Raw genomic sequence first — 18,717 nt, forward strand, 5'->3', positions numbered from 1 at the left:
ATCACCCTTTCTCTGCCTGCTATTGCGCTCCATGCTTCGGAAAGGTAAGAAAAAGAACGTGCATTTGAGTTTGAAATGTCCGATCCTGCAGCAGCACACTTCCAAAGCCCACACATGACAATAACCCGATTCAAGGCCCCATTCTCCCGATTTTTTAAAAAAAAATGTCCCACTTTGCTCTTCTGAAATGTTGGCATGTATGAGAATCATCCCTCTTCAAAGGAGTTACAGTAGATGAAGGCCCCCACCCCATGAGATCCGTCACACCATACGGGTTCCTACTATCTGATAACCATCCTGTATTGTGCTTGGGGAGGGGATTCTCACTGTGAGGGTGTGTGGGTCCGAGCCTGAAGCGGAAGATTCCAGGGATGCCTCTTTGTACATCAAAGTTTTTACAATTATGTGTCACATTAAAAATATACTCCAACAAAGTAGTAGGATTATAACACTTTAATAACTTATAAATATATAGAACGCAACAAAAACAGTAAATACATTTAAACATTTTTTTGAAAAAAGAAGCAACAATGGTCAGTAGCTGTGTTTTGTGCGAATAGTCCCAAGGCAGCACAACGTGCTGAGTTCTGGACGGCACCCAGGTGATGTTACCTGGGTGCCGCACTGGTTTTTGGTATCCTACAATGCAGCTCCGAAAAATGGCGTGGGGCGTCCCGGGGGGTGCGCGGGGAGGCCTCGTCAGTAGCGGTCTGTTGTGCGAATAGTCCCAAGGCAGCAGAACGCGCTGAGATGTGGATGGCACCCAGGTGATGTCCAGTAAGTTGCCGCACTGGTTTTGGCATCCTACAATGCTGCTCCGAAAAACGGCATGGGGCGCCCCGGGGGGGGGGAGTGGGGGGGGGAGGAGGCGGCGTGAACGGGCCTCCCCAGGTGGCGGCTCGTGTGCTGTAGTGGGGCGCCCCTTTACCGTTTCAGTTGCCATTCCGCCCGCTTTTGGTACACTGTGCCAAAATCCGCCATTCAGCTGAGTTGCGCCTACTCTTGCGGTTCAGTGATAGGCGGCTGCCACAGGACTCTCAAAATGGCGGCAGGCTCTTTCCCTTTTGGGCCTGGTCCACTAAAATGGCCCTGGGACACCTTGGAACTCGGACGCTTGCCTGCTAGGGCTTGGGCTCCATTCTCGAAAGCGTCCCCTCAGCCGTGAAGATTCTACAAAAGTCTTGGGGGCCCTCGACTCCTGCAGGCTTCCGGTGGGGAGCGGCTGCCATGATTGCTCGCGGAATGACCACGACGGAGCCACGAGATGGTGGTGCTTTCATGCTGACGCCAGCTTCAGTCTGAAACATCCAGAAACAAGGTGGGGCTTTCATCGTTTGGGAAAAAAAAATGTTCTAAACCAATGAAAAGTGTTATTTTTAGGTCATATGACCAAGCCTTCCATCATTAGGAAACCAAAAGTAAAATGAACCAATGAAAAGTTTTATAAACAAGTCACATGACCTGTTATGCGGCATAGGGCTATAAAAAGCGTAGAAAATCCGTTGGCACGTGAGGCGGCGTCAGTAGCGGACCGATGTGCGAATAGGCCGAAGGCAGCACAACGCGCCGAGATCCGTATGGCACCGAGGTGGTGTCCAGCAAGTTGCTGCACTGGTATGGCTATCCTACAATGCTGCACCGAAAGTCGGCGTAGGGCACCCCGTTGGCCTGTGAGGTCGCGTCAGTCAGTGGGGGCTGTGCGTCTCCCCCAAGATGGAGGCTCCTCGGCTGCAGTGGGGCGCCCCTTAGCGTTTCACTCGCCGTCCAACTGAGTTGCGGCTACAGTAGGCCAAAGGCAGCACAGCGCGCCGAGATCTGGATGGCACCGAGGTGGTGTCCAGCAAGTTGCCGCACTGGTGTGGCCATCCTACAATGCTGCGCCGAAAGACGGCGTGTCCAGCTGAGTTGCGGTCACTCTTGCGGTACAGTGACTCGAATGCGCCGAGATCCGGATGGCACCGAGGTGGTGTCCAGCAAGTTGCCGCACTGGTGTGGCCATCCTACAATGCTGCGCCGAAAGTCAGCGTGGGGTGCCCCGTTGGCTTATGAGGTGATGTCAGTAGTGGACCGATTTGTGAATAGGCCGGAACCTGCACAAGGCGCCAAGATCCGGATGGCACCGAGGTGGTGTCATAGTTGAGAGTTCTGAGCAGTGCTTGTAACACTGTCTGAAGCTTATTTGCACCTGCTGCAGCTTCACTATCGCCCTGGTGTGGCCAAAGATCGCCCATGACATAGGCGGCCGGCTCCCGGGGTCTGGCGGAACTTTTTTCCTTTTCCTTTCTGCATCTTGTCCCACAATCCATTTGACCTGAAGACACGACCAGGTCCCTGAATGTGTGCAGGGGGACGTTATTGATTGAATCAAAATGGCGGCTTCACACAAAGCTGAGTCAAGCGTTGCTGTTGATGCTATACAGACAAAAATTGGTTTTCAGTTTGTACATTCTTCAGGATTTTTTTTTCCATCCAAGGCTGGTTGAGAGTTTGTAGAACAATGGCTTCAGATTTTCAACATACTACTCTTCAACATTCTTCCTAAATGTAACAATGTGAGACTCACTAGGAGAACGGCTGTTTATCTTTCCTTTCAAAGTGCTGCCAACAATATTTTCTGAATGGAAGACACCATCTTGTAGCATAAAGGGCCGAAAGGGGTTCTGGTCTGGCCGATGGTTGGTGGAGACATTTTGACTATATCTTGGACCTGCCCGGCCTCGCCCAAAATGGCGCCGGTATAAATGGGACTCGTAACTCCTTGTTGTGTACTGGTTGAACAACCTTGATATCACGAGATATGAATGCAGTTTTGATGCTCATGGCGGGCGGGGAAGAGAATTGATTGAATATTTCGACATCCCTATTGATATTAAGTTCTGATGTGTTATTGATTACTGTACTATTGAAAGTTCTAATTAACGTGACCCATGGTACTTGCCCGCAAATGTATATCTAGATAACTTTTTTGTAAGTGGCCCTGTCGTATTTTAATTACAAAATGTACGTCCACCGATTCCGCAACTGTTAGACACCTTAGTTCTTGCAACCTAATGGCCCGCTCGTTACGTTCCTCTACAATGTAAATGTCTCCTCATCATATACGATTTCAGTTTGCTCCGTGGCCGGCCCACGTGGTTATAGGCCCGTATTTGTATACTGACATTTTCACAATAAAGGTTTTTAAAACAAAACATGGTAGTAGTATTTACATTGGTAAAGTTTTTAATTTTAGTCACTGTTTTCGAATCAGTAAAAGGCAAGTGAAATAAAGCAGTCCAATTACATGACGGATAAAAGGTATAATACGCAGGAACGCAGTAAAGATAAATGGTCAAGGGCAGTTGTGTTTTCCACTCCTGCAACATAAAGTGATCGATAAGAATCTGATAATCAGGCGTATCGGCGACTAAGACAGCAGGCCGAGCCTCTTATACTGAACGGCTCCATCATGGGACGAAGAAACGCCCTTTTTCTCGAAAAAGGAATATATTTTACTTGCAGGACAGTTGTAAATTTTCCGGGAAAGTACATTAGCCTGGAACATTATAACATATATGTTTAAGAAAAAATAATGTTCGAAACCTATAAAAAGCGTAATTTTTAGGTCATATGACCAAGCTTTTCATCATTAAAATAACAAAAGTAAAATGAACCAATGAAAAGTTTTATTAACAAGTCACATGACCTGTTATGCTTACGTTACGCACTGCGCGCCGCGCCCTGGATGGCTTCCGGGAAGCTGCGCTTCGCGCACCGGAGCACTTCCGGGTGCGCTAACGCGGTGTGTCATATAACGCATTACGCGACAACGTAGGTCCAGAATATAGTCAAAATGTCTCCACCAACCAGCGTTCAGAACACAACCCCTTTCAGCTTTCTAAAAAGTTCTGTTAAATGACAACAGAAGGGACAGGCAACAAAAACCATCAGTCAAAGAGGGGAGGGCAAGTTCTTCTCTACCGGGTCATGTTGGGGCGCTACCGGAACTGATCGAATTGGTAGTCTACAGTGTTTCTGGATGTTTCAGACTGAAGCTGGCGTCAGCATGAGAGCACCACCATCTCGTAGCTCAGTCGTGGCCATTCCACGAGCAATCATGGTAGCCGCTCCCCACCAGAAGCCTGCGGGAGTCGGGGGCCCCCAAGACTTTTGTAGAATGTTCAAGGCTGAGGGGACGCTTTCGAGAATGGGACCCAAGCCCTATCAGGCAAGCGTCTGAGTTCCAAGGTGTCCCAGGGCCATTTTAGTGGACCACGCCCAAATCTGAAGAGCCGGCCGCCATTTTGAGAGTCCTGTGGCAGCCGCCTATCGTTGCATCGCAAGAGCAGGAGCAACTCAACTACATGGTGAGCGAGACGCTGTAGTCGCAAGAGCGGGCGGTAAACAGCTGAATGGCGGAAGAGGCACAGTGTAGCAAAAGCGGGCAGAATGGCAACTGAAACGGTAAAGGGGCGCCCCACTACAGCGTGTCTTCAGGTCAAACTGATTGTGGGACAAGGTCCAGAATGGAAGAGTCATCAAAAGGCAAAAAGTTCCGCCGGACCCCGGGAGCCGGCCGCCTATGTCGGGGGCGATCTCAGGCTACACCAGTGCTATAAGACTTGGGGAGGGGGTCGGAGCCAAGCGTCTTCTCCGAGTGCGTGCCATCACACCGCCCCTCGGGGGCCTCCGTCAAGCGGTTTAGGGAGGTACCATATCACATTGTTTTCAAATGCAGTCAGGTCCACAAACGGCCCTCACTTACTTTGAGAATAGTGAAGCTGCAGTAGGTGCAATTAAGCTTCAGACAGTGTTACAAGCGCTGCTCAGAACTGAACTATGGCACCCAACATCCAGAACTTATGCCATTTGAGCATGGCAGTGACATCGAAGCAACTCAGGGACCAAAACCATGAACGTACACTCACGTATGAAAATCTTACTTGGGGAGGGGGCAGGAGCCAAGCGCCCCCTCCCAGTCCGCGCCACCACACCGTATGTTGAAAATCTGAAGCCATCGTTCTACAAACTCAACCAGCCTTGGATGGAAAAATCTAGAAGAATGTACAAACTGAAATCCAGTTTTGGTCTGCATAGCATCAGCAGCAACGCTTGCTATCAGAGTGCATGAGTTTCATGCTCGATCGATTGAGCTAGCCGGATCGGGCAACAAAAAGTATAAAATAGTTATGTAAATAGTTATTTAATAAAATGTTTTACCCTGTTACTTTGCTGGTGTGTTGTATATATTTATAATATTTGCATAGGGTTTGTCGTTATTTTGGGCGGGGTGGGTGACGGAGCCGAGCTGTCTTGCAGCCCTCATGGTGTGGAGCTCAGTTCATCTCACTATTTTCGTATTTCTCATGAAGGGTTGTTCCTAATGTTTCTATTTTAGCGAGGTCAAAAAGAGATCCCATTAGTGGCCTACTGATTTTGCTCGATTACTTTTATTTTTTTACACGATTTTTCACTATCTGCAAAGACTAAACAGAGTATTGCGACTTTGTGCTTGTTTGTAAATAGAGAATGAACCAAAGAGAATCAATTGTAAAACAGTAAATGCTTGGATAACAATCAATCAAATGGAGAGACAAGCAGGCACGACGGATTACAACGGGGGTAAAGGCCTGCGTTAACTACCCTTCACTATCTGCAAAGAGAGAGTACTACTAAGAGAAAAGAGGGGAGGGGGGGCAGCGTTCAAAGCACATCAGCGTGCATAAACACGAAAAAGTTTTTACCTATCACGTACTTGACATTTGACAGCTTTTGATATTTGCTATTAAAAAACCATTGAAATTCACAGAAAAAAACATAGGTTTTAGGCCATATATAGTTAGGAATTTGCATTTACAAAACCTTGAAAATTCACTGAAAAAACCATTGGTTATAGACCATATATAGTTAGGGATTAGCCTTTTCAAAACCTTAATTTACTCGCACAAAACCATTGAAATTCGCATATGTAGTTAGTTGCAATAACTATATATCGCGCACCCGCAATCCACTGCTGATGATGTCACATATTACATCATTTATGACATGGTTAGTGACATCACTGATGACATCACTGATGACATCTCAAATGACATCACTGATGACATCTCAAATGACATCACTGATAAAATCACTGATAACATCTCATTTGACATTACTGATCACATCACTGATGATATCATTCATGTGATAATACCATGAACCTCTTCAGACTCTAATATAACCTTAGATACAATCAGTGTAAACAGACACTCACAGACTGTCACTCATCCATGGAGTTACTCACACACCTAGTCAGTCATGCAAAGAATCAATCACACCTCCATTTTCTCAACTATACAGTTATACACACCTTACTTATTCAAACATATACTAACACATATTTACTCTCTTATACAATCCCTGATACATGTTCACAATGATCCATACAGCCACTCACACATTCACTGGCTCTTATGCACAGTTATTTATATATGTCAACTCTCACATGTACTGTGTTTTACATATGTACTTACTTTGACATGTAGCACTGAGATATCCATTCACTCACCAATACACTCATGCACAGTCAACCGCCCATGCAGCTGTTTCCACATACACTTTTGAACCCATACATATAGTGAATCAACTACTCACACATCTATGCACAGAGTCACACACCTCCCAGCCACCCATACACACACACTCAGTCTCCCATACAAATACTTGGACAACCAATCAATAACCCATACAGTTACTCATATAGCTACTGATCAACACATGCAGCAGTTTGTAGAACAACAGATATAATGATGCACAAATTAAGACAGTTTAGTCACTAACCCATGCACTTAGTAAGACACATTTAATCATTCTCTCATACAGTCAGTCATGCACCTACTAAATCCTTCATCCAGACACTTATACATCCACTCGTTCTTCAATATGTAAGACATATTTTAACTTTACAGAAACATACAGTCACTGGATGTTGTCATCAGTGATGTCATCAGTGATGTCATTTGAGATGTCATCAGTGATGTCATCAGTGATGTCATTTGAGATGTCATCAGTGATGTCGTTTGAGATGTCATCAGTGATGTCATCAGTGATGTCACTAACCATGTCATGAATGATGTAATATGTGACATCATCAGCAGTGGATTGCGGGTGCGCGATATATAGTTATTGCAACTAACTATATATGCGAATTTCAATGGTTTTGTGCGAGTAAATTAAGGGGTTTGAAAAGGCTAATCCCTAACTATATATGGTCTATAACCAATGGTTTTTTCAGTGAATTTTCAAGGTTTTGTAAATGCAAGTTCCTAACTATATATGGCCTAAAACCTATGGTTTTTTCTGTGAATATATATATATATATATATACACACATTTATTTTTTCAATAAGGAGGCACCAAGAGCTGGAGCACCCTCTTAGATAGTAAATGAACAGTGACTATGAAGAGTTGTATTACATGCAGTGGAGTTGATGGGAGCATAAACTAGCACTGTCATCCAACACACATCTTGTGTAGAGAGGTGTCTTAAAGTTGGTGGCTTTTACAAATTGAAAGTACATTTTTGATATTACCCAACTTATATATGGCAGCGTTTGAGAAAACTATTTGGATAGATTTAAAGACAAGCATTTACAATGCAATGGTCTCGGCATCATTAAAGAAAGAGCTATTGGCATTGCTCATGACATTTCTTTTTTTTCTCTTTAAATCATAAACAAATGACATTGTCATTTACATTGCCAATACACAGCACTCTGCACTCAACAGCACACAGCACTCTGCACTCGACAGCACACAGCACTCTGCACTCAACAGCACACACCGCTCTGCACCTGCACTTACTGCTCTGCACCTGCACTCACTACTCTGCACTCACAACTCTGCATTCTGCACTCACTACTCTGCACTCACTACTCTGCACTCACAACTCTGCACTCACAACTCTGCACTCACAACTCTGCACTCACAACTCTGCACTCACAACTCTGCACTCACAACTCTGCACTCACAACTCTGCACTCACAACTCTGCACTCACTACTCTGCACTCACTACTCTGCACTCACTACTCTGCACTCACTACTCTGCACTCACTACTCTGCACTCACAACTCTGCACTCACAACTCTGCACTCACAACTCTGCACTCACAACTCTGCACTCACAACTCTGCACTCACAACTCTGCACTCACAACTCTGCACTCACTACTCTGCACTCACTACTCTGCACTCACTACTCTGCACTCACTACTCTGCACTCACTACTCTGCACTCACTACTCTGCACTCACTACTCTGCACTCACTACTCTGCACTCACTACTCTGCACTCACTACTCTGCACTCACTACTCTGCACTCACTACTCTGCACTCACTACTCTGCACTCACTACTCTGCACTCACTACTCTGCACTCACTACTCTGCACTCACTACTCTGCACTCACTACTCACTACTCTGCACTCACTACTCTGCACTCACTACTCTGCACTCACTACTCTGCACTCACTACTCTGCACTCACTACTCTGCACTCACTACTCTGCACTCACTACTCTGCACTCACTACTCTGCACTCACTACTCTGCACCCACTACTCTGCACCCACTACTCTGCACCCACTACTCTGCACTCACTACTCTGCACTCACTACTCTGCACTCACTACTCTGCACTCACTACTCTGCACTCACTACTCTGCACTCACTACTCTGCACTCACTACTCTGCACTCACTACTCACTACTCTGCACTCACTACTCTGCACTCACTACTCACTACGCTGCACTCACTACTCTGCACTCACTACTCTGCACTCACTACTCTGCACTCACTACTCTGCACTCACTACTCTGCACTCACTACTCTGCACTCACTACTCTGCACTCACTACTCTGCACTCACTACTCTGCACTCACTACTCTGCACTCACTACTCTGCACTCACTACTCTGCACTCACTACTCTGCACTCACTACTCTGCACTCACTACTCTGCACTCACTACTCTGCACTCACTACTCTGCACCCACTACTCTGCACCCACTACTCTGCACCCACTACTCTGCACTCACTACTCTGCACTCACTACTCTGCACTCACTACTCTGCACTCACTACTCTGCACTCACTACTCTGCACTCACTACTCTGCACTCACTACTCTGCACTCACTACTCACTACTCTGCACTCACTACTCTGCACTCACTACTCACTACGCTGCACTCACTACTCTGCACTCACTACTCTGCACTCACTACTCTGCACTCACTACTCACTACTCTGCACTCACTACTCACTACTCTGCACTCACTACTCACTACTCTGCACTCACTACTCTGCACTCACTACTCTGCACTCACTACTCTGCACTCACTACTCTGCACTCACTACTCACTACTCTGCACTCACTACTCTGCTTTCACTACTCTGCACTCACTACTCTGCACTCACTACTCTGCACTCACTACTCTGCACTCACTACTCTGCACTCACTACTCTGCACTCACTACTCTGCACTCACTACTCACTACTCTGCACTCACTACTCTGCACTCACTACTCTGCACTCACTACTCTGCACTCACTACTCTGCACTCACTACTCACTACTCTGCACTCACTACTCTGCTTTCACTACTCTGCACTCACTACTCTGCACTCACTACTCTGCACTCACTACTCACTACTCTGCACTCACTACTCACTACTCTGCACTCACTACTCACTACTCTGCACTCACTACTCTGCACTCACTACTCTGCACTCACTACTCTGCACTCACTACTCTGCACTTACTACTCACTACTCTGCACTCACTACTCTGCACTCACTACTCTGCACTCACTACTCTGCACTCACTACTCTGCACTCACTACTCTGCACTCACTACTCTGCACTCACTACTCTGCACTCACTACTCTGCACTCACTACTCTGCACACTCACAACTCTGCACTCACTAGTGTGCACTCACTACTCTGCACTCAATACTTTGCACTCACTACTCACTACTCTGCACTCACTACTCACTACTCACTACTCAGCACTCACTACTCTGCACTCACTACTCTGCACTCACTACTCTGCACTCACTACTCTGCACTCACTACTCTGCACTCACTACTCTGCACTCACTACTCGGCACTCACTACTCGGCACTCACTACTCGGCACTCACTACTCGGCACTTACCAGTGCATAATCGTATCATCTTTAAATCAACATGTCTAGTTTTTGAATGCATGATCAAGAAGTCCATCCATCCTACTTGTTCCTAGATCAAAACTCCAATGCAAGGGATACCAAAGATGTGCAGTTCAAGGCCAAACGACTTGAAACTCTTTGCTTAAGCACTTCTAAGGAAAAAATGCTCTGCTATAATTTAGGGGGGGAAAACAAAACAGTTTTGTTTGAAAATGTACTAGCTAAATTTCTCAGTAGCAGTAGCATACTGCTTCCCGAATTTCTTTTTAGTGGTACCTGTTATAGGCTAACACATTTTTTATTGATCCTGGTGCCTAGCAACAAATTAGTTTGTTGTTCTTGCTCTACTAATAAATAAATAAAAAGTAAATAAATACATACATTTTCCAAGCTCTTATATGGAGAGATGTGGTGGACATCCTGTGTTAAGCAGGGGCATTTTAAGTCTGTTTACACACTCTACTTGGCTAAACGTACACTTTTGTGCAAGTTTACGCTTTATTGCAATTCACAAAATAATTTTACCAGTGGTATGTTTATGATTGCTGAGTCTCTGCTCCCGTGGCGAGACTCGGGACAGACAAAGATAGGCAGTCCTAAAGATACTACTTGTAAAATTTCTTTGTGAATTGAAAAAAATCTTAAACTAACACGAAAGTGTAAGTTTATTTTTGTGAATCAGGCTCTAAATACTGACCAGTTCTTAGCTTACTACTTACTACATTCTCGCAACAGTATTGTTGGTGTTGCTACTTTATAGAGTATTTCCTCCTGCCTCGGTCCCTATTGTGGCCGAAGGGTTCTGACATATTGAGGCAAATGTCGAGGTTACTCCATCATGCAAAAGGGCAGCCTGATCTTCGTGCATCATACTTGTATCGCACTCAGGACACAGCACATCAGCATCACTGGTACCAGGCAGTTTGCCACAAGGTGACAAGATGAAAAAACAGATATGTCGGGAAGTGTACTGTTAGACGGACCGGGAGGGTCGGCCGAGGACAAGGGGAGAGGTCTCCGGGGAGAGCCGTCTCCAGCGATCGTACAGACAAGTAACTTCCCCCCCACAGACGGACACCACACCAGGATAAGGTTCAACAATACTTTATCAGCAATTCTTTAGGTACGGTAAAATTATACAAGGAGGTCTGGACTCAGGGGTCCCCTCGATTCTGGTCTCTGGATTGGGAAAAGGGTAGCGGGACAGTCTTGTTACCAATAGATGAAAATAGCTCTCAATCCTCGAGCTCGGCGTTCTAGATGATCGGGCCGCGGCGGAGCCAGGCAGGTCCCGAGATGGATGAAGGAAGCGACGGTCCGCGGCGGAGCCAGCAGGTCCCGATGAAGATGGTGGTTACAAACGGTCCGCGGCCACGCCAGCAGGTCCCGACGACGATGAAGGTTACGAAGGTTGCGGCAGCGCCAGCAGGCAGGACGATGTTTCGCAAGGCAGGGCTACGGCAGCGCCAGTAGTCCGTCAAGGATGAGTTCTTCACTGCGTCTCTCGACTCCAGGATACAACTGCCTTCCCGCTCTGGAGCTGCCCCAGTTATAGGGCTGGTGCCCTTTGATGTCCGGACCCTCGCACTTGGGGGTTGGGGGGTCCGGGATGAAGGGGTCAAGACACCCAGCAGGGGGGTGGAGCCAGCGCCCGGGGAGGTTGGGGCGAGCGGCACCTGGCGAGGGAGAACCATCGACACCTCTTTCTCCCATTGACCTGCCAAGTAGTCCGCTCACCTCCTGGGTGGATGGTGGTGCCGGGATGTCTGAGGCCTGGCCAGGCCCAGGGTTGGGGTCGATCGGGGGCCACGCGGCCTCGTGGCGGAGTGTCCAAGATGGCGCCCGGGCTGGGCGCGCGGGCCAATAATGGATCGGGCCCACGAGGTCGATATGTTCAGAGGCAAGGGTCCCGGAGGGGACGGAAAACGTGAAGTGGTGGTGTGTGACACTTGAGGGACCGGGCTCGGGCCTGGTCGGGCAGAGGGGGAGCGGCCCTTCACGTGGCCTGTCCAACATGCGTCCCCCCAGCTGAAGGCGGGGAGAGTCACCCATCCTCTTGGGGACTCTCCTCGTCGAGGTGGAAAAACCGGGACAGGCCATCTGCGTTGGCGTGATCTGGCCCAGGCCGGTGTTCAACAGCGAAGTCCATCCCTTGTAGGGAGATGGACCAACGTAGTAGTTTTGGGTTTTCCCCCCGCATCTGCATCAGCCACTGCAGGGGTCGATGGTCGGTCTGCACCCGGAAGTGGGTGCCAAAGAGGTAGGGCCGGAGCTTTTTGAGGGCCCATACCACGGCGAAGGCCTCCCTCTCGATGGTGCTCCAGCGTTGTTCTCGAGGTAGGAGTCGCCTGCTGATGAAGGCCACTGGCTGATCAAGGCCTTCGGTGTTCAATTGAGACAGGACCGCCCCAATGCCGTGGTCGGAGGCATCCGTCTGGACGACGAGTTGTTCGAAGGCTGTTTGACAATCTGGGGTCCAGTTGACCTTCTTGGGTTGATTTTTGGACGTGAGCTCTGTGAGGGGCCCCACTATGGTACCATAGTCTTTCACGAACCGTCTGTAATAGCCCGTGAGTCCCAAAAAGGCGCGGACCTCGGTCTGGGTGATGGGGGGCTGCCAGGACTGGATGGCGGCAATCTTGAGCTGCAGAGGGGCCACCAGGCCGCTTCCCACCTGGTGTCCGAGGTAGGTTACGGACCCCTGACCAATTTGGCATTTGCTGGCCTTGATCGTGAGGCCAGCTTGCTGAAGGGCCTGTAGCACCGCTCGGAGGTGGTGGAGGTGGTCGGACCAGTGGTGGCTGTACACAGCGATGTCATCTAGGTAGGCGGCGCTGAATCCTTCGAGCCCGGCCAAGACCTGGTTGACTAGCCGCTGAAATGTTGCGGGGGCATTCTTCATGCCGAAGGGCATGACCTTGAAATGGTAATGGCCATCAGGAGTGGAAAATGCAGATCGTTCTTGGGCCCGGGGTGTGAGGCCGATCTGCCAGTAGCACGCCGTCAAGTCGAAAATGCTGAGATAGCGGGCAGCTCCTATGCGGTCGATTAGTTCATCCGCCCGGGGGATGGGATGTGCGTCTGTTCTGGTGACCGCATTCAAGCCCCGGTAGTCGACGCAGAACCGGAGTTCCGGGGTGGTGCCGGGAGCGGCTGCTTTGGGGACCAGTACTACTGGGCTGGCCCAGGGGCTGTCTGAGGGCTCAATGACCCCGAGGGTGAGCATTTTGGTTACTTCTTCCTGGATGCAAGCCCGTACCCGATCTGGTACGCGGTAGGCCCGGTGGCGGATAGGGGGGCTGTCCCCCGTGTCCACGTCGTGCACACACCAGGAAGTGACACCTGGGGTGAGGGAAAACAGATCGGAGAACTGCAACAGAAGGTCTCGACATTCCTGGCGTTGGTCCAGGGTGAGGGCTCCCGAGAGCCGGACCCCATCCACGGAGCCATCTTTCTCCCGAGTCCGTAGGAGGTCAGGAAGGGGTTCGGAGTCTTCTTCGGCTCCATTGTCTGTGGCCATCAGGAGGCTGAGTTCTGAACGCACAAAGTGGGGTTTCAGCCTATTAGCGTGGAGGACTCGGAGGGGGTTCCGTGAAGATTCCATGTCGATGAGATAGGTGACAGGACCCTTACGCTCGACTACTTTGAAGGGCCCCGTCCACTTGTCTTGCAGGGCGCAGGGCTCGGTGGGGGACATCACCCATACCTGTTGTCCGGGTTCAAATTCGATGGAGGAGGCATTTTGGTCATACCACTTTTTCATGTCCTCTTGACTGGCCTCCAAGTTTGCCTTTGCCAGCTCTCTGAACCGTCGGGTCTGGTTGCGGAGGGTTAGGAGGTATTTGAAGACATCTGGGGGGTTCTTTAGAGGGGGCATTTCCCAGCCTTCCTTGACTAGACTGAGAGGCCCCCGTACGGGGTGTCCATACAATAACTCAAACGGGCTGAAGCCGAGGGACTTCTGGGGGACCTCTCGATATGCGAAGAGGAGGCACGGCAGCAGCACATCCCACTGGCGACGGAGGGGCTCTTCCAACCCCCCAATCATCCCTTTGAGCGTGCGGTTGAACCGCTCAACGAGTCCGTTTCCTTGAGGGTGATAGGGGGTCGTGAATCGGTAGGTGACCCCACATTGTTGCCAGAGGGACTTCATATATTTGGAAATAAAGTTTGTGCCCCTGTCGCTGACGACTTCTCTGGGGAAGCCCACACGGGAGAAGATCCCCATCAGGGCCCGGCCGACCACCGGGGCTGTCACAGTTCGCAGGGGAACAGCCTCGGGGTAGCGGGTGGCGTGGTCCACTTGTACCAGGATGAACCGATGTCCTTGTTTTGTACGGGGGTCCATGGGCCCCACAATGTCTATCCCGACCCTCTCGAACGGGGTGGTGACCACGGGAAATGGTTGCAGGGGGGCCTTTAGTTTGCGGCCGCTCTTTCCACTGGCTTGGCACGTGGGGCAAGATCGGCAATGCTGGAGTACATCATTCCTCATTTTGGGCCAGAAGAAGTGGGTCACTAGGCGGCTGTAGGTTTTATCCTGACCCAGGTGTCCAGCCAGGGGGACATCGTGGGCCAGGTTTAGCAAGAAGTCTCTAAAACGGAGGGGCACCACTAGCACTCGGCTGGCCCCCAACTCCGCGATCCTTTGTTCACTGTATAGCAGATCATTGTCCCAGTAGATCCAATGTGTTCCGGAGGTATCCCCTGCGCTCTGGGCGAGGGCTTGTTGGCGGAGTCCCTCGAGGGAGGGACAGGTCTTTTGCTCTTGGCGAAACTGTTCCTGTGTGGGTCCCCCCTCTTGATGCCACTGGTCGAGGCCAGCGAGGTCCGGAGGTTGAGCTGGTTCTGGGGGGACGGCACGGTCGGTGTCTTCGACTGGGGCGACCGGGGGAGGAGGCGCCGGCCATTCGGGTTCCTCTTGTTGGGGATTGGCACGGGCGGCCATGGACCGGGTGGTGACGCACGCCCAGTCCGGGACGCCCAACATCCCCAGGTGTTCTCTTCGTTCTACGGCTGCCCAGGGAGAGCTTTCAAGGTCATTCCCCAGGAGACAGTCTACGGGAGCATCATCTCGGACCGTTACCTTCAACATGCCGGAGACCCCTCCCCATTCGAAAGGGACGCAGGCCATCCGACACAGACTTTCCGAGTTATCGGCTGAACGGACAGGGCAGAGAATGTTTGGTATGAACTGTTCTGGGGTCACCAGGTGACAGCGGACGGCTGTTACACTGGCCCCGGTGTCACGGAGGGCTTCGGCCTGGCGTCCATTGATGCTCACCCATTGGCTGTACTTCCGGGTGTTAGCGGGTAGGGGGACCCGCGGGACCATGTCTTTCCCCCCTAAGCATGCTAAAGTCATGGCGGCTGGCTCCCATTCTTGATGCTCTTGTTCGTATTCTTCCTGCTCCTCGGAGATCTGTTCCTCCCCTAGGGCAGCAGCGGCCACTTGGCGGGGTCTTGGGCTCTGGTACTGCGGGCAATTTGGGTCGTTTGCATAGTGGCCGACTCGTTGGCATCGGTGACACGTGACATTGGCTCTGTACCCCGGTCGCGCCGGGGTGCTGCCCCGGTTGGCCGGGGGGGTGGTGCTGGTAGCGGGGGCGACCGGAGCGTTGTCTCTTCCTCGCCCTTGGCCCCCCCCTCCTCCTCGGGGACGGTGCTGACCGTTGTTGTTCCGGTTCTGTTCATAGGACCCATTTCGGCCCACTCTGGTGATTTCCCACCGGTCAGCCTCGGCTGCGAGCTGCCGTGGATCAGTCAATTTGCTGTCGAGGAGGTGCTGCCTGAGCTCAATGAAGCAATTGTTTGATAGATGCTCCCACACCATGAGGTTGAAGAGTTGTTCGTACGTTGTGACATTGCTTCCTTTGATCCAGCCCTCGAAGGCTCGGCTAAAGTAGTTCACGTAGTCCACCCAAGTTGTACCCGGGATGCGGGTGCAGTCTCGGAACCTCTGACGGTACATCTCGGGTGTGAGCCCATAGCGGGTGAGGAGGGCAGCTTTCATGTGGTCATAGGAGGTCATCTGATGGTCCGGGAACTGTAGCAGGGCATCGCGGCCCTCATTGAGGAATCTCTCCCATAGACCGGCTCCCCAATCGCTTCGATCGATCCGGTGGGCGGTCATAGCGATTTCGTAGGCCTTGAACCATTGCTGGATGTCGTCCTCTCGGAAGTATTCTCGAACGACATCCTTGGGGATGTGTACCTTTTTCTCTGTTGCCCCTGGGTCGCAGGGTTGCTCGGGCACCCCTAATTCTCTGTTCTGCTTGCGTAAGTCTATCTCAGCTAGTTTGCGCTCGTGTTCATACGCCAGCCTCTTTTCCTCGAGCTCCCTTTGTCTCTGTTTTTCCTCTCTTTCTTCGCGGAGACGCAGGTGCTCTAAGCTTATTTTTTGTTCGGCCAGTTTAAGTTCAACATCCATTTTGAGCCGGGCCATTTCTAGTTCATGTAGTCGTGTTCTTTCTCGTTCCTGGATCTCGTCTTGCGAGAGACCCGTTCTTTGCTCCTCGGGGGCCGTGGTGTTTTTTCCTACTGCTGCGATGTTTTGGTCGGTGGTTCCTACGGCCCCGGTTTCTGCCCAGGACTCTAGGGCATGCTTGAAATCGTCTTTGGTACTTAGACCGGTGGTAGCGATACCTAGTTCGATGCAGAATTGTTTTAGTTCACGATGGCTGTACTCGTCCAATTTCTCCATTTGAAATTTCTCGGTGGATCCGCTTTCTTTGGTTGTCATTGTGATTTCGTCGTGGGGTGAGCTACTCTCTGTACGATTATGCGGTGATTCGGATCGCGCCGCTGGCCACCAATGTTAGACGGACCGGGAGGGTCGGCCGAGGACAAGGGGAGAGGTCTCCGGGGAGAGCCGTCTCCAGCGATCGTACAGACAAGTAACTTCCCCCCCACAGACGGACACCACACCAGGATAAGGTTCAACGATACTTTATCAGCAATTCTTTAGGTACGGTAAAATTATACAAGGAGGTCTGGACTCAGGGGTCCCCTCGATTCTGGTCTCTGGATTGGGAAAAGGGTAGCGGGACAGTCTTGTTACCAATAGATGAAAATAGCTCTCAATCCTCGAGCTCGGCGTTCTAGATGATCGGGCCGCGGCGGAGCCAGGCAGGTCCCGAGATGGATGAAGGAAGCGACGGTCCGCGGCGGAGCCAGCAGGTCCTGATGAAGATGGTGGTTACAAACGGTCCGCGGCCACGCCAGCAGGTCCCGACGACGATGAAGGTTGCGGCAGCGCCAGCAGGCAGGACGATGTTTCGCAAGGCAGGGCTACGGCAGCGCCAGTAGTCCGTCAAGGATGAGTTCTTCACTGCGTCTCTCGACTCCAGGATACAACTGCCTTCCTGCTCTGGAGCTGCCCCAGTTATAGGGCTGGTGCCCTTTGATGTCCGGACCCTCGCACTTGGGGGTTGGGGGGTCCGGGATGAAGGGGTCCAGACACCCAGCAGGGGGGTGGAGCCAGCGCCCGGGGAGGTTGGGGCGAGCGGCACCTGGCGAGGGAGAACCATCGACACCTCTTTCTCCCATTGACCTGCCAAGTAGTCCGCTCACCTCCTGGGTGGATGGTGGTGCCGGGATGTCTGAGGCCTGGCCAGGCCCAGGGTTGGGGTCGATCGGGGGCCACGCGGCCTCGTGGCGGAGTGTCCAAGATGGCGCCCGGGCTGGGCGCGCGGGCCAGTAATGGATCGGGCCCACGAGGTCGATATGTTCAGAGGCAAGGGTCCCGGAGGGGACGGAAAACGTGAAGTGGTGGTGTGTGACACTTGAGGGACCGGGCTCGGGCCTGGTCGGGCAGAGGGGGAGCGGCCCTTCACGTGGCCTGTCCAACATGTACGATGCATTTATTGATAGAAGACATGATGATAAACAGTCACACAAGGCGCCCAGTTCACCTGAAAGGCAGAACGGAAAGCTCCATCTCTATGTATTCCGAGAGCAACCCAAGTTTAATGATGGTAAACACCGAGACCACACAGGCCTTCAGAATAAACAACCATTGGACGCTGGGCAACTCCAGAAATAATTTTCTCAAGCAACCGGACAACCACGCAGACTATACCGCACAGAAGATAAACTATGAAATATGGTTCAAAACTGTATTAAATGTCTAGGAATAAAAACGATTGCTCAGTCCTCACTCAGGCTTCTTCTGTTGGTTTGCGGCGGCCAGCTGACAGCATCTGCATCACTTGATGTGAAGTTCACTCACACAAGCAGGACTGACAAACAGCCACAGTGAAACAGCGTTTTGTGACTCCTTTCAGAAATAATTGCTTCTCGTGGGTGGGAATCCCTGCACGTATGGTGCTATGCCTACCGCGATCACAAAAAAAAACTAGCCGTGAGCGTGCACACTCCCGAACTTCCGGTTTCGGGATGTGCACGCACACAGGCCTTCAGAATAAACAACCATTGGACGCTGGGCAACTCCAGAAATATTTTTCTAAAGCAACCGGACAACCACGCAGACTATACCGCACAGAAGATAAACTGTGAAATATGGTTCAAAACTGTATTAAAT

At 50.7% G+C, this 18,717-nt stretch overlaps 1 protein-coding gene across 1 annotated transcript in view; it reads left to right on the top strand.

Annotated features, from left to right (window-relative positions):
• Window positions 1-18,717, top strand: part of LOC147736579 (transmembrane protein 176B-like) — an 86,599-nt gene that overhangs the window by 9,908 nt on the left and 57,974 nt on the right. The window lies entirely within an intron of this gene.

Source organism: Lissotriton vulgaris, chromosome 1_2 (assembly GCF_964263255.1).
Source record: "Lissotriton vulgaris chromosome 1_2, aLisVul1.2, whole genome shotgun sequence".
NCBI classification, from domain to species: Eukaryota; Metazoa; Chordata; class Amphibia; order Caudata; family Salamandridae; genus Lissotriton; species Lissotriton vulgaris.